This window comes from Crocodylus porosus, unplaced genomic scaffold, assembly GCF_001723895.1.
Source record: "Crocodylus porosus isolate Cpor-Errol unplaced genomic scaffold, CroPor_comp1, whole genome shotgun sequence".
NCBI classification, from domain to species: Eukaryota; Metazoa; Chordata; order Crocodylia; family Crocodylidae; genus Crocodylus; species Crocodylus porosus.
In genome coordinates, this window is record NW_017728947.1 from 8,275,854 (window position 1) to 8,289,563 (window position 13,710).

At 40.4% G+C, this 13,710-nt stretch overlaps 1 long non-coding RNA gene across 1 annotated transcript; it reads left to right on the plus strand.

The window, feature by feature from the left end:
- Positions 1-4,336: 4,336 nt before the first annotated feature.
- Positions 4,337-12,796, plus strand: LOC109321455. The gene is made up of 2 exons (XR_002104059.1): positions 4,337-5,616; positions 5,739-12,796. It is a non-coding gene; the product is annotated as an uncharacterized LOC109321455 (long non-coding RNA).
- The last annotated feature ends 914 nt before the right edge of the window (positions 12,797-13,710 follow it).

A 13,710-nucleotide genomic window follows, 5' to 3' on the forward strand; every position in this document is an offset into this window, starting at 1 on the left:
GACCCAGTTATTCTCTTCTCCTTTTTACTCACCCACCCTACACTGACACTTCCCTTTTAGTATTCATATGTTTTCAGTAATGTTGATGTGTCTATGGTTCTTGCCATCTGGAATTACCTGGCAGTTTCTATCTACATGAGAAGAGAGGGGTACTGTGGCTCAGCAAAATAGCAGAGTATGGGGAAACTATGGTGTTGCAGGAAGAATGTGATTGATTTTTATGTTATGGAATGTGTTTGAAATCCTGGTTCTTGAAGCTGAGTTTGGAAATGCAACAAATGGTGTTAGCCATTAGTAGCAGCCTTAGAGCTTAACGCTTTCATGTTTTAAAAGCCATCACCGTTTGGCTGTCACTTAGTCCAACACTCATTGGAGTCAGTGGATTCTATTGAATTCTATCGATTTCAAAATAGATGCTTATCCACTGATTGAATATACCTAATCAGGAAAGAAATCAAAAGGATTTTCAGGAGGAGAGGGAAAAGCTTAGAGTACAGGAGTAAATGAACAGGCAAGGTTCTTTGACTAGATGTGATACCTTTTATTAGACCAACTGAGTAGTTGGAAAAAAGTTCTTAGCAAGCTTTTGGAATAAATGAAGGCAGAAAGGTGGAGTAAGTAAACCCCTGTGGCATGTACACAAGGGTCAGGACCAATCCTTACTGCCTCTCGGCATGGAGGGGTGAGGCAAGCTGCCAGCAGGCCGAGCAGTCTCTGAGCTGCAAGGCAGGAGGGGCTGGTACTTCCTTCCCTCTGTGGCGGTGGCACCCGTCAGGTAGCACCTGGCCCAAGCAGTCCCAGGGGCACCACAGCTGTGGAGGGAAGCACTGCCCCCACCTCCCCACAGCCACGAAAGGAAACACTGGGCCCCTGCACAGCGCAGGCAGGCAGGTGGGCTCCAGGGATGAAAAAAAAAAGTTGCAAGCCTGATCTGCACAGATCAGGCTTGCAACTTTTTTTTTTTCCTTCAGTGGAGCCTGGTTACTCAGGCTGCCGCCAGGCTGCCTGCAAAGCCCCTGAGCTGCACAGGGCCTGGTGCTTCCCTCTGTTGCAGGTAGTTAGGTAGCAAACTAAAACACCTCTGGGGGTGTTTTATTTTGCTACGTCCCAAAGTCATATAAAGCGCAATACACTCCTGAGAGTGTAAACAGCAGTGCCATTAAAGCATAATATGCTGCCGACAGTGTAAATCGCAATATTTCTGTATGCACAGTACAGAATATCATTAAAGCTGTGAAAAAGGGCATTTAAGCCACTTTAAAGGCCAGTTTTGTGGTGTGTACAAAGGCCCTATGTACTTTCCTTAGAAATTGTGGGCCTGATCCTAAGTGCTTACAAAAATGTCATTCTCTGCACCTGAAAAACCTTAGTCATAGTAATGTCAGAAATTTTGCTTGTATCCTTGAGAATTTTTCATGGTCTCTCAGACATTTTATTCTGTAAATTTCATACACTGTGCTGCTAATGACAAATGATTTGGCTTCAGTATTTTTGCTCCTAATTTAACACCCAGGGGCACCTAAACTAGCTCAGTTAAGAATTTACTGATCAATAATGAACACCCTCAGCCTGCCATGACATCTATGTGGGTGCATAATAATTTTACATAATAGCAATCTCCTGCTTTGAAATGAAGAGGGAAGGAATTCCTTAAAGGGTGTCACATTCTGCAGCCTACAAATGACATGACAATTGTTAGCTATAGTAATCGGTAAGGAGAGGGTTTCTTAACCATAGCTGAGCCATAATTGGTGGGAGGATACGGAGAAGAAATAACAACAATAATAATATAAGTTCCTGTTTCTTTATCATAAGAGTGCATCGTGATCTTCATTTTACAGATAGGGAAAGGCACAGAACATTGAAGTGATTTCCCTAAGGTTATTCAGCAGGCCTGTGGCAGGGATGGCAATAAATATCAATTCTTCTATCTCCCAGGCTAATGCTCTAGTCAAGTGGCCACACTGTTTCCTCTTTTCCGTTATTAAAAAAACAAACAAAAAAACCCAAACAAATGAAAAAAAACAGTTCAGGAAAGTACCTAGGCACATACTTAAAGCCACATGAAGCTACTATGGGTTTAATAAAATACTCAAAGGTAAGGTCATGTTTATATGCTTTGTTCTGAAACAGGATCATAACCATAGATATACTGGGACCCTGCGTTGCCTTGGGCAGAGTGTCAACCACTAGAGGATTGGGGGAGGGAAGGGGAGCTGAAAATGTGGCTTGTACAGATCAGGTACACAAATAGAGCCCCAGGAACTTATTACTGAAAACGATGGATTCTAGGGGTGTGCAAAACAGGCCCTATTCGATTTTTGGATTCAGATTCAGCCTAAATCGGGGACAGTGATTTGATTTGTTGATTCGGATCACAGTCCCCAATTCAATTCGGCCAAATCTGAATCTGAAGATTCGATGCTGATTCGGAGAATCAGCAATTTGGCCATAGACATAGCTTTAAATGTTTTTTCCACATACCTCAAGGTACCAGATGTGGCTTGTGAATGCTACGATGCTGGGGCGGATGGAGCGTCCCACAAGAGTGCGGGAGGACCCCCGCATGCTCGACAGCAAATCCAGAAGTGGATCAAAAGTACTTATGGTCCGCTTCTGGGTCCACTGGAGAGCTCACGGGGGGGGGGGTCCCTCGCACCCCCTGGCTCAGCAGTCGGCTGCAGGGAGACCCCAGGTGCTCCCCCAGACCCAGGAGGCACCAGTCGCTGGGCTGGGGGATGTGGAGGGCCCCCTGATGTGCCTCCCGGCAGACCTGGAAGTGGACCCGAAGTGCTTCTGGTCCATTTCCGGGTCTGTTGCTGAGCGTGCTGGGGAGCCCACCACACTCCTGTGGGATGCTCCACCTGCCCCAGCATTGCAGCATTCACAAGCTGCCTGGTACTTTGAGGTATGTAGAAAAAATATTTAAAACTGTATCTATGTCTGAATTGCTGAATCTTTCCAAATCACTTCGGAGGGTTCCAGTTCGATTCAGAGAGATTAAAGGGTCTCCTGAGTCAATTCAGATTCAGAGATTCACCAAATCAGGCCAAATCTTTGTCGAATTGAACCGGTGACCAAAGCTTCGTACAGCGCAATTGGCTTCATGATATTCCCTCCTATAATTTCAAGGTGTTTGTGTAAACTTACCGCAGGAGGAGCAAAGAGGAGTGATGCATGCTTTTTGATATATTTTTAACCTTGTTTAAGTTGCAAACAGTTAATTGAATTTGTTTTTAACCTATGATCATTAAGAGCACTCACATTCAGAACAAATGCTGCATCTAGTTCTTGGGATAAAGAAAAACTGAAAGACTAGTATAAGAGGATGAAAAGATACGTGATTTCTTGTTATCTTAAGTAACAGGGATTCAAAGGCAATCTGCATAAATTTAGGCATTCAGAGTTCTGCCGGTGTGCAAGACTGGAGACAAAGCTATCTCTGCAGTATTTATGGATAAATGAAATGACCTGCTGCTTTGCTTTAAAGCTGAGGAGAGCCATTGCTATGCAGGGAAATAGAACAACCATTCTTTTTTGCCCCGAAGTACCTTCCTCATATGTGTTTCAGTGCTCAGCTGAGCTCAGCTTCCTTGCTTTATCTTTGCTCTTTCTCCTTCGACATTTTAGTCTGCTCATTTGTTCCAATAGCCATTTGTTTCAGTGATATATTTTCTTTTGGGCTCTGAAACTTTAAAGAAGGAAATTTCTGTGAAAAATCATTTTGTCCTGATTAATGACCATTACACTTGACTGTTATCACAGGGTCATTAGCTAGATTTCTTTTTGAAGTGGAAGAATAGAAACCACTTCCTAGTTCCTTGCCATCTAAAATAGCAGTTTTAGAGTTTGTATGTCATTTATCCAGTGCCATGTGGGTCCATGGAAAATAATGCAATTTCTATGAATTTTTAGAAGAAATGAGCAGTATCTTTGCACATACAAGGATTCTTTCAATGTTCTTGATTGATCTTCTCTTCAGTCACAGTACTGTTTTATAAAAATTACAGTAATTCTACAGGCCTCTGACATACTACAGTGATGGGGATCAGATAGACAGACCTTTGTGTAATAAAGCTAAGATGTTCATTTCCAGCAGCACAGAAGGATTCTTAGAGGGTCAAGAATACAATGAAAATAATAAGCTTGATTTTGAGCTACCTTAACTGATATAAAACGGGCACGTCTGCACAAGACGCTGACTGCACAGTATCAGTATTGCGTCACAGCATGGACATTGCTAATACACTACTGCACAGTATTTTTAGGCTAATGCGCAGTAGCGTCACCTTGTTTGCCAGCACTACTGCACAGTAACTTTGGTTACTGTGCATTTTAGTACTTGCTAATACAAGTACTAAATAGATGTACAGTAATGACTGCACAGTAGTGTGTTGTGTAGACGTGCCCAATCAGACATAACTTCAGTGGATTCGCAGCAATCTGCAAATAGTGTGACATCAAAGTCATGGCCAGTGTATCTGGGTTTTTTTTATTGATACATGCCTACTATGAAGAAGGTAGGTTTTAATTCATAAATGCTGTAATTGTGTTTAATGGAGCACAACCTACACGTATAAACCAGATGTGCGCTCATAAGCGTGCGCACATGCACACACACACACACACACACATACACACACGTATGTATGTGTGTGTGTGTATGGGTATGTATAGGAGTATATGTAATATCTATAAATGGTATAACCTGGTCACCTTCACCTTCCCAAGATTCTGTGCTGGGTGTTTTTGCTGCTTACTTAGATAGGTGCTTCTGGAAATCTTGAAACTCCCAGCTTCTGCCGGCTATGCCATCAGAGCTGCTCAGGGAGAGATCAAGGCCTGTCATTACCACAGTCTGTCACAAAAGGAACTGTGAAATCACTGAGAATCTTGCACTTCAAAGTGTCTCCTGAAGGACACTAAGTAGGAAACGCAGCTCTATTTCAGAAGGTTTAGTGAAAGCATCCACCAAGCACAGTGACTGCAGAGCAGAGAGAACAATAAGCCAAGATGTATATAAAAGTGAAAGACCCAATATTAGCCTAGTAAACGTGGTACTGGGCGAAGTAGGACAGAGTGACAATGACCTTAGGGCTTAGGTACTCAAGCTGTTAATTAAAGGGAAGGCTCTTATCTGAACTGAGCATTAGGGGAGCACCTGTGTGGTATTTCTTGGATTGAATTGTTAATCAGTATTAATTATTTTATGGTAATAAGGAGATGTGAGTAGACTCTATACCAGGTTTCTGAATACTGTTATTAATTCAAAAGCATAGCAAATAAATCTATTTCTGGGAAAAAAAGTTATGTTCTGCAAGGTTAGACCCATGATTAGCTTGCATTCCAGAGATAAGAAATTGCATATTATCAATGGAGACCACAGTGGCATAAAAAGAGCTGGAAAATTACTCTGGGAGTGAGGGAGAGCAACTGAAGTAGAGCTGAGTACATAATGCTAAAATCAAAAGAAGATGAAGAAGCTTTGTGACTTGATTCAGGTGTCAGTCTTAAACCTTATTTTCTTCCTAAATCATAGCTCTTATGGTAGCATGCTACATTTCCTTTTCCGGGAGAAAAGAGTATTGAGGAAACAAAGGCATTGGGTGTATGTGGGTACGTGCATGCATATGTGTCTGTTTATGTAATAATTACAATAGTCATTGTATTAGCTTCCTTTTTTTATTCATAAGTCCTCAGGACCTCTCCGCTTTTATTTCTTTTGTCATTTCCATCAGCAGTCCCAGATGCCGTGCTTTCTGGCTGGAATACTGCCATGTCTGTTAAACGGTTTGATATGATGGCAAAGAGAAACCCTTGAAGTACTTTACCAGAAATGTCCATGCTATTAGAGTGGCCCTGACAAATAATCCATAGATGTTATGCCTGTAAAATTGAAATGAAGCTCAGAGTCACTGCATGTCTGAATTCCAGCTGCTGCCTTTTATGTCCGGCAGCAAGACATAATTCAGGCACATACAGTAGCTTGGCTTTGGATTACATTTCAAGTTTCAGAGCAAGTGGATTGCTGTGGCTCAGTGAAGAATAAGTTGACACGTCCAAAAAAGTAAGGAAAACTGAATTCATTTTTATCAACTAAAAAGGAAACTTTTATTATGGGAAGCAGGGAAAGAGGTGAAAAGATACCTAAATGGTTCTAGGCTTTGTACTTTCCCTTCTTAAATTTATTAGTACTGTGGATGTGTCAGACATTGTTTGTATCAAGTGTTTGCAGGCTTCATTCAAAATCAGTTGACCAATATTAGCATTTTAGAACCAAACCAATACCAACCTTCTCGCTTACATTTCTGTTGCGAACACTGTATTTATTCAAGATTTCAGAAGCAGGTCTCTGAAGCTCCTGATCGACTTCAGAAAGGAATTCTGCTATACAGTCTACAGCAGGCACTGAAACCATGATACAAAATTTATTTCATGCTAGAATTGTTTTGCATAACATTTTGCATGCATTTTACTCAGAAGTACTAAATTGCATACAATGCTGTCATCTTGTTTCTTAAACTTTGAGACAAGTTTATATTTGAATATTCTCCTGATTTTTGTACTATAAGTCCCAGTTTTAAAATAACACCTTTTTGTTTAAAATTCATACTGATTACGTAATATGAACAATTTGTTATGAAGGGTCTTCACGTTGGATCTATACATCAATAAAATACAACATAACCAGAGCTGGAAATTAAATCTAAACCAGCTGTTACTGTCAGGTCCAAAGAAAGGTCCTGTGTGTCACAAGCATGCCAACAAAAACAGACAGGAAAAAAGGAGTTTCTTAAATTTACACAATTCTAGTTGGATTAAAAGTTCTTGATTTCCATGTCAGTGTGATGAGTTATGAAGGCGTGGTCAATATGACCGATGACTGCCCGATTGCACTTTTTAAAACCATTACTCTGTATCTTGTATACAAAAAAGAAGCAATCCATAGCAAAGAAATGTACAGTTTTATAATGTTTTACATTTTGGCTACAACAATGTATGTAAAAGTAAAGAGCTTTGAAAGAAAATATATAACTTTGCTGTTTTTCCTTAAAGTTAATCATACAATTGCAGTTTTTTTGTTTACTTCATGCAATTCATGCTATGAAACAAAAAAAAATTCTTCTACAGTTTTGTTACATTTTGGCCGTAGAAAAAGCCTGCATCTCTAGTACAACTCCAAAACCATGTAGAATCATCCATAAAACCTGCATGGAGCGAGTTTACTTTGTCCAAATGAGGAGATCTTCCATGCCTGAACAGTTCCACACAGATGCTTATTAGCCATCAATGTTCATCTCCATCTCTCCTTGTCAAGTCACTCTGACTGCCTCTGTTGGCATATATTTAGCAATGACAGGACTTTCTTTGCAAAGATCTGCATGTAAAGAATACAATCAATACTTGAGCTTCTTTCCTGTGCTTTTCAAATCAAGCTCGGCATTTTAGTTTTAAAGGAAGGAGGAAAAGGTAGAATAGCTACATGCAGAGGCAGCCATATTCTTCTTCAACAGGATTTTTTTTCCATGCAGTCAGCCAGACTGAGACCTCCCTATAGTGCGTCTTAGTATTGCTTTCAGCTTATAATAGGTGCCCATGCAAAGTTTCATCCTACTGTGCTCGCTTGCTCAAACTCCTGCAGGGTTCCTATGGCTCAAAAATATCCTGAGAAAAGCAAAATCTTCAATCGTTGGCACATTTCAGCATCGACTAAATGCCTAACCCATTTCGTAAGAGCCAGTGGATCCACCATGTAGCCAAGGTAAGCGCATACTAGCATGGTGCACCATTAAAGAAACTACCTGGTGCACCCACCTTTCATCCTGTGTATCAGTATCATGCAGCATATGGCCCACCACTGCTATTTAATGCCCACCTATTGTCATAATACTATTTAAGGGTGTTGTCACCTAATGTCAGTAGTAACACCAGGCTGATGAGGTGCTACTGTGAGACATGACATCTTCAGACTTAGTCACCTGGATTATATGCAGCGTAGCATGGGCTAATTGGAAATAAAGCTTTTTAGACCATTCTCTGCTACTGATCCATGCTACAAAATAGATGGGATGGGAGACCAAGAACGTCTCATTGGACTAGGAGAGCTGTAGGGCGCAGACACTGAGGATAATCCTATCGCTTTTCCACTTATGCCAGCTATGCTGTTAAGGCTCCGTGACATTTCGTAACCTTCATTTAAAAGAAAAATGCAAAGTACAGCATTGGATCAACAACAGAATGGACTAAGAATGAGGTCAACATTGTAGCCAGTTCAATAGCATCTGCATGCAGTGACATGCTGAGAGTAGTATCGCTTGCAACATGGTGTAGAAGGCCATCTAAGAACAGGTAAAGGGTTGTGTGGTGTGGGAAGCAAAGGATGTGCAGACTATATTATAGCATAGGCAAGGCTATCGTTCTAGCTCACTGCAGTGAGGGCAAAAAATATTCACTGGAGGGAATTATTTTCAGTGGACGCTAAATTCCGCTTCCTCCCCTGCCTCCTCTGTAGCCTCATGTATTTGGATCTTAAGCAAAAATTAAGCTCGCTTGTAACTGAAAAAATTTATTCTGTTGCCATAGAGATACTACTCATTTGCTCACAGCTTTCTAAAAAAATAGATTGCATGCATTCAGTTTCCCCGCCCCCTCCCTTCCTTTTTCCAACATGCACAAAAACAGCTTGGCAAGTGTACACATAGTTGCACAAACTATGGATGAAGTTCAGTTGGAACAACAATTAAGATGCTCTCAACGTGTTTCCAACAGGCCAACAATATGCTGACATTTATTACTCTTTAGCCAACCAGCCTCTCTCTCATTCAGCAGACAGGCTCAGTTTTCAGCTGTGGTGCATCAGGAGAACTATACAGTCCTTCTACCAGAAGATATGCCATTTGGCCCATTCTCCTGATTCACTGAGACAGTGAAAACTGGCTCTGACTGAATGTAAGTGGCCAGTACTTATCCAGTACAGAATCAGGTAAAACACTTTGCTACAAAGGTAAATTTTAGCAGAGATACTTTCACATGAAAGTGTTGTGGTCCAACTCTATCTTTGTTAATGATAAGCCTAGAACTTATAATTACATACACTATAACTGGCAGTTATTATATACTGTTGCCCATCATACAATGGCACGTGGGAATTCTAATCCATACCCATGGTATGGTTTACATCATACAATCTTTTGCATTTTTTTAAATACTGAATATATTATATGCTATATACAGTACACCAGTGATTAACACTGATTCTATTATATATATAACCCATCAAAATTCCCCACTCCTGATTCCTTTTTATGCACATACGCAGTTGAAATCTTGTGTATTGAACGATATCTGCATTTTTTGTTTGCTTGGTTTTCCTGGATTAAACTACACATTAAACCATGCAATCTGTCATAAAACAAATACGGGAAGTTGTATTTTGTTTGGGACCTGGTATTATTGACTACAAGGATTACCACTTTCAAGACAAAACTGAATTCCTTCTGGAAGATCTGTAGCAGTCAGAAGTTTAAAAACGAATTATGGTAAATGTAAGTTAATGAAAAGAAACTGCTTTTAGGTAGATCACTGTGTTGACCTAAAAGAAGCCAATGTTAACACATTCTGATATGAAATCCTCTCTTGCTCTCTACAGTAACATAGGTAGGCATGACAAACTAATTAACTTAAGTGCTGCATGAAGGTAGCGAAATAGTCTGAATAATCACCTTGAGTCTTGGGTTTTCTTGGCAGGGTAGGGAGGTTATAGAGGGTTGGGGGGCTGCCACCTCCAGGTTTCTGACACACACAACCCAGTACACTCTATGACACTTCCAGACAGGCAATAGAAATAGATTCCTCTTACGAGGATGAAACAGTTTAAGGACTTTGCAGAATATTTGTTGAAGCACACTGAATCAGCTAACATAGAAGACTAAACTGTGTAGCCATCATACTCAGTAGCCACATCATATCAGGCCTTCCCCTTCCAAAAAAAATATGTTAGAAACTCAAAATGCAGACATCAGATTGTTAAGTTTAGTTCCAGATGCACATATTTAAAACAAGCCCACTACTCCATGATAACTACTTGATGATTTTCTCTATCAATTTCTTTAACTAGGTCACTAGCTAAGTGGTTACAGGACCTCAGCTACATACCCTTTCTTATTCCTCCATCAGGCGGGCAGGGATATTCCCCGGTTGATAAGAGGAAGCAGGGTCCATATCTCTCCCGAGTGCCAGAGCGGGTAAAGGGCAGGCCCTCATCAGGCGTTATAGCCTGGTCTATGTGGGGACAGTCTTCATTTGCCAGCGCCGCCTTGGCCACCTCACCATTCAGTTTCGAATCTTCAAACATATAAGCAGAAGGCTATTGAAACACTAAGAACTGTTTATCGGAATTAAATCTGCAGGTTAGGGTTCACAGCTAAGGAGTAGGATGCCGATGCTTAAAAGGTAGCACATTTGTCCTAGACACAGTGTCCTTGTGCACTGCATCAAAATAAAATAACAGATGTTAAGAAGAAGGAGAAACAAAATGTTATCTCATAAGATGTAATAGCAACCAACTGTACTTTCACAAAAATGGGGCAGTGTCAGAAATTGGTTTGCATTGGTTCCTAGTCCTGTGAGCAAAAGACTGCAGTTAGAAACTGGATCATGTTTGGCATGACATAAGATGGCACATGAATGATTTACTTTTTGTGACACCTGCTACAACTCGCTGAACACAGGCAAGGCAATTGACAGTGAGTTGCATTGTAGTATTTGAGTATATTCTGTTCTTGCTGATTTATACCTTTGTGCACTGACACTTGAGGGACAACTCCCCAGTGTTTGAACCATTTGTTTTGTATTGTTTCCATTTTTAGGTTACATGGAACGGTAGTAGACATTTTAGATAGACACACAGAGTACACTATGTATTGAAAGGCGAGAGCAGAACATGGATTTTAAATAGTAATCCATTTTCTGATGTTCTTTTCTGTGACGTACAGTTTTTGCAATGTCAGCACAGGACACTACATATGAAAAAAGTACAGCAGCCCATGGATTTTGAAAATAAATTGAGTAACATTTACCCTCCATCTTCAAAGAATGAAAATATGTCATGAAATTTGTCCATTTTAGTTCAAATGTTCCTATGAAGGTAGACTGAGAATAGAATGTTTTCTCCGGGTGACTTACTTCACTTTCATAAAGCAATTTAAAGTGCTTCTATAGGATTCCTTTTAATTTTTTTTTAAAGTGCCAGTTAGTATAATGAGAATATACTCAAAATATGACACGGTTAATAGGAATATTTTGGCCACAGGGAGGAAAAGAAACAGTCAAAAAGGTACTTCAAAAAGTTGCACAGGTGATGAGATATGTGCTTAATTAAATGGTGTGGTTAAAATCTTTGCAGTATCCTAAACCTCAGTTGCACAATGCTTATTACTCACACAATGCTTATTACTCAGAAACTGGCGGGCATACACTACAAATGAACCTCCAAGTCTTAACTAAAGAGGAAAATGTGCTCATTTCCACTCCCTTCCCACTAACTTGCTTCCAACCCTGTGTGGTTTTTGACATCTGCTTTTCAGAAACCTAGTTATTAAGGAAGGCTGAATCTATAGGTAGGCCCTAGAAAGAGAGACTTCAGACAGGATGAGTGAACCATTCAGAGAATTAAGTTCTGAGACCCTTTGGTTTCATAGAGGCCTGGTAGAAAAGTAAGGGCTTTTTTTCAGGTCTCTTTCTCTTAACGTTACACACGCACCTTTTACATACGGCTTGGTGTACGTACTATCTTTACCCCATACGTACTTGTACTCCTATCCTTGTACTCTACATCTTCATTTCTTCCCCCTTTCCCTCCACTGTGAATGGAGATAGTGCTGTGGAGACAGTTCCCCTCTCCCCATAATCTACTCCTGTTTGGAAGCATGTAGTCTCCACCTTCTTCCACTATTATCTGTTAACGAACAATTTATTCTCCAAAGACTTTTTTTTTTAAAACAGAGGACCACTTAGGTTTCTTAATATGTTAGCCCAACAGAAGCTATGACCACTTTCCAAAATTAAAGAAGTCACTTCGGAACAAGGTTCTAAAGTTTCAGGGTACCAGTGATTTCTGATTCTTTTGTGTTCATAAGACACACATATCTCATACTTCTGCTTATCCTGCCAGAAGCACCATGGTTACATTAGTAACAATGACATATCATTGTATAGAGCTGGTTCTTTAAAACTTGCACCGATATGTTCCGTGAAGTTACTGTTTCTCAAGGAGATCGGTAATGTAGTGTGGGCTAATGCACTAGTCATCTTTAACCTCCGCAACCTATGTCCTTAATCCTGCAATGATACCTGCACCTGCCTAGCACCCCATGGTTTACAATGCCAAGATCAATGCTGCATTCAGCTTGAAGCCTGAATATTGCAGTATATTAATGTTAGAAATGGTTCAAAAGTTAAACTGCCCAGCAAACCACCCATGAACTTGGTAAGTTTGCAGCTTACACCTGTGGGGCTGAACTTCATATTTGATAAGAATCATCAGCCACGTGGACCATGTTCTTTATCCTTGAGCATTCTGAAGTGTGCTATAAATGTGAACTGAAATTGAAACAAAACCCTAGAAGTAGATCCACTAAAATATACTAAAATGCAGCTACTCCCAAGTGAGAAAGGCTTGAGTTCACATAACAACCACTGTAGTTCAGACCAGAAAGAAATTAATACCTCATCCAATTGCAGTTACCTGGGGAATTTGAACAGATTGTACAAGTTGGTATTGGCCTGAAACATAAAAGTTATAACGTTTCAAAAATGAGCAGAAGGTTGTCAGCATTCACAAATGGTCATAACCCCGGTGTTTCATCTCTGCTGAAAGGCAGCACCTCAGTAGGATTCAGAAACTGAATGTCACCTAGCATTAGGCTTGGGCATTGAAACCCACTCAGATCGCAAGTCAGAATGAATTTGAGGGCATCACCCCTAGTCTCTAAATGTTTGTGTCAGGAAACCATCACTATCTTTGATATCCTGCCCTCAGGAAAGGAACAGAAGGGGTATTCAAGTTTGAAGTCAAGATATGTGGCGAAGTAAAGGCAAGGAGTATGTCCAGCAGCTGTGCCTGCTGTATCCATAAAGCAATCCAGGATTGTTAGTTTTTCATAAGAAAATATGGACAAATGATTCCACTCTAATCTGCATCTTCCCTGCATATTTAGAAATCTGTTTTGTATGTAACTGTCTCTGATTGATGTCAATGGCAGAACCAATGTAGGGGCTGCATTGATCTGTACTGTGGTATTAAAACTGCAGTTCTCATTACAGAGGATGGTTTTGTCCATTGAGAGACAGGAATGGTTTGTATACAACAGACCATAGGAGTTTTTGAGTATGTAGATCTTGGCATTTGTTTTCCTCATCACCATCTGATTTCTACTTCTGCAAATAAAGGATGCATCTGTCATATATTTTTTTGCTGCTCAGTGGGTGTGTCTACACATGCACATTTACTGTGAAGTAATCAAAATTACTGCGCGCGTCTACACATGTATTGGCATTGGCATTGGTCTGGATATCCCGGGCAATCAGTTTTCAGGCTTCTGGAACTCTAAAGAAAATGTACAGTTAACTTTAGGGCATTGCTTATTCTACTTTCTATATTATTGCTTTTAGGCAGAATGTAAAAACCCTGTAATCTGGATTGTTTGCCTT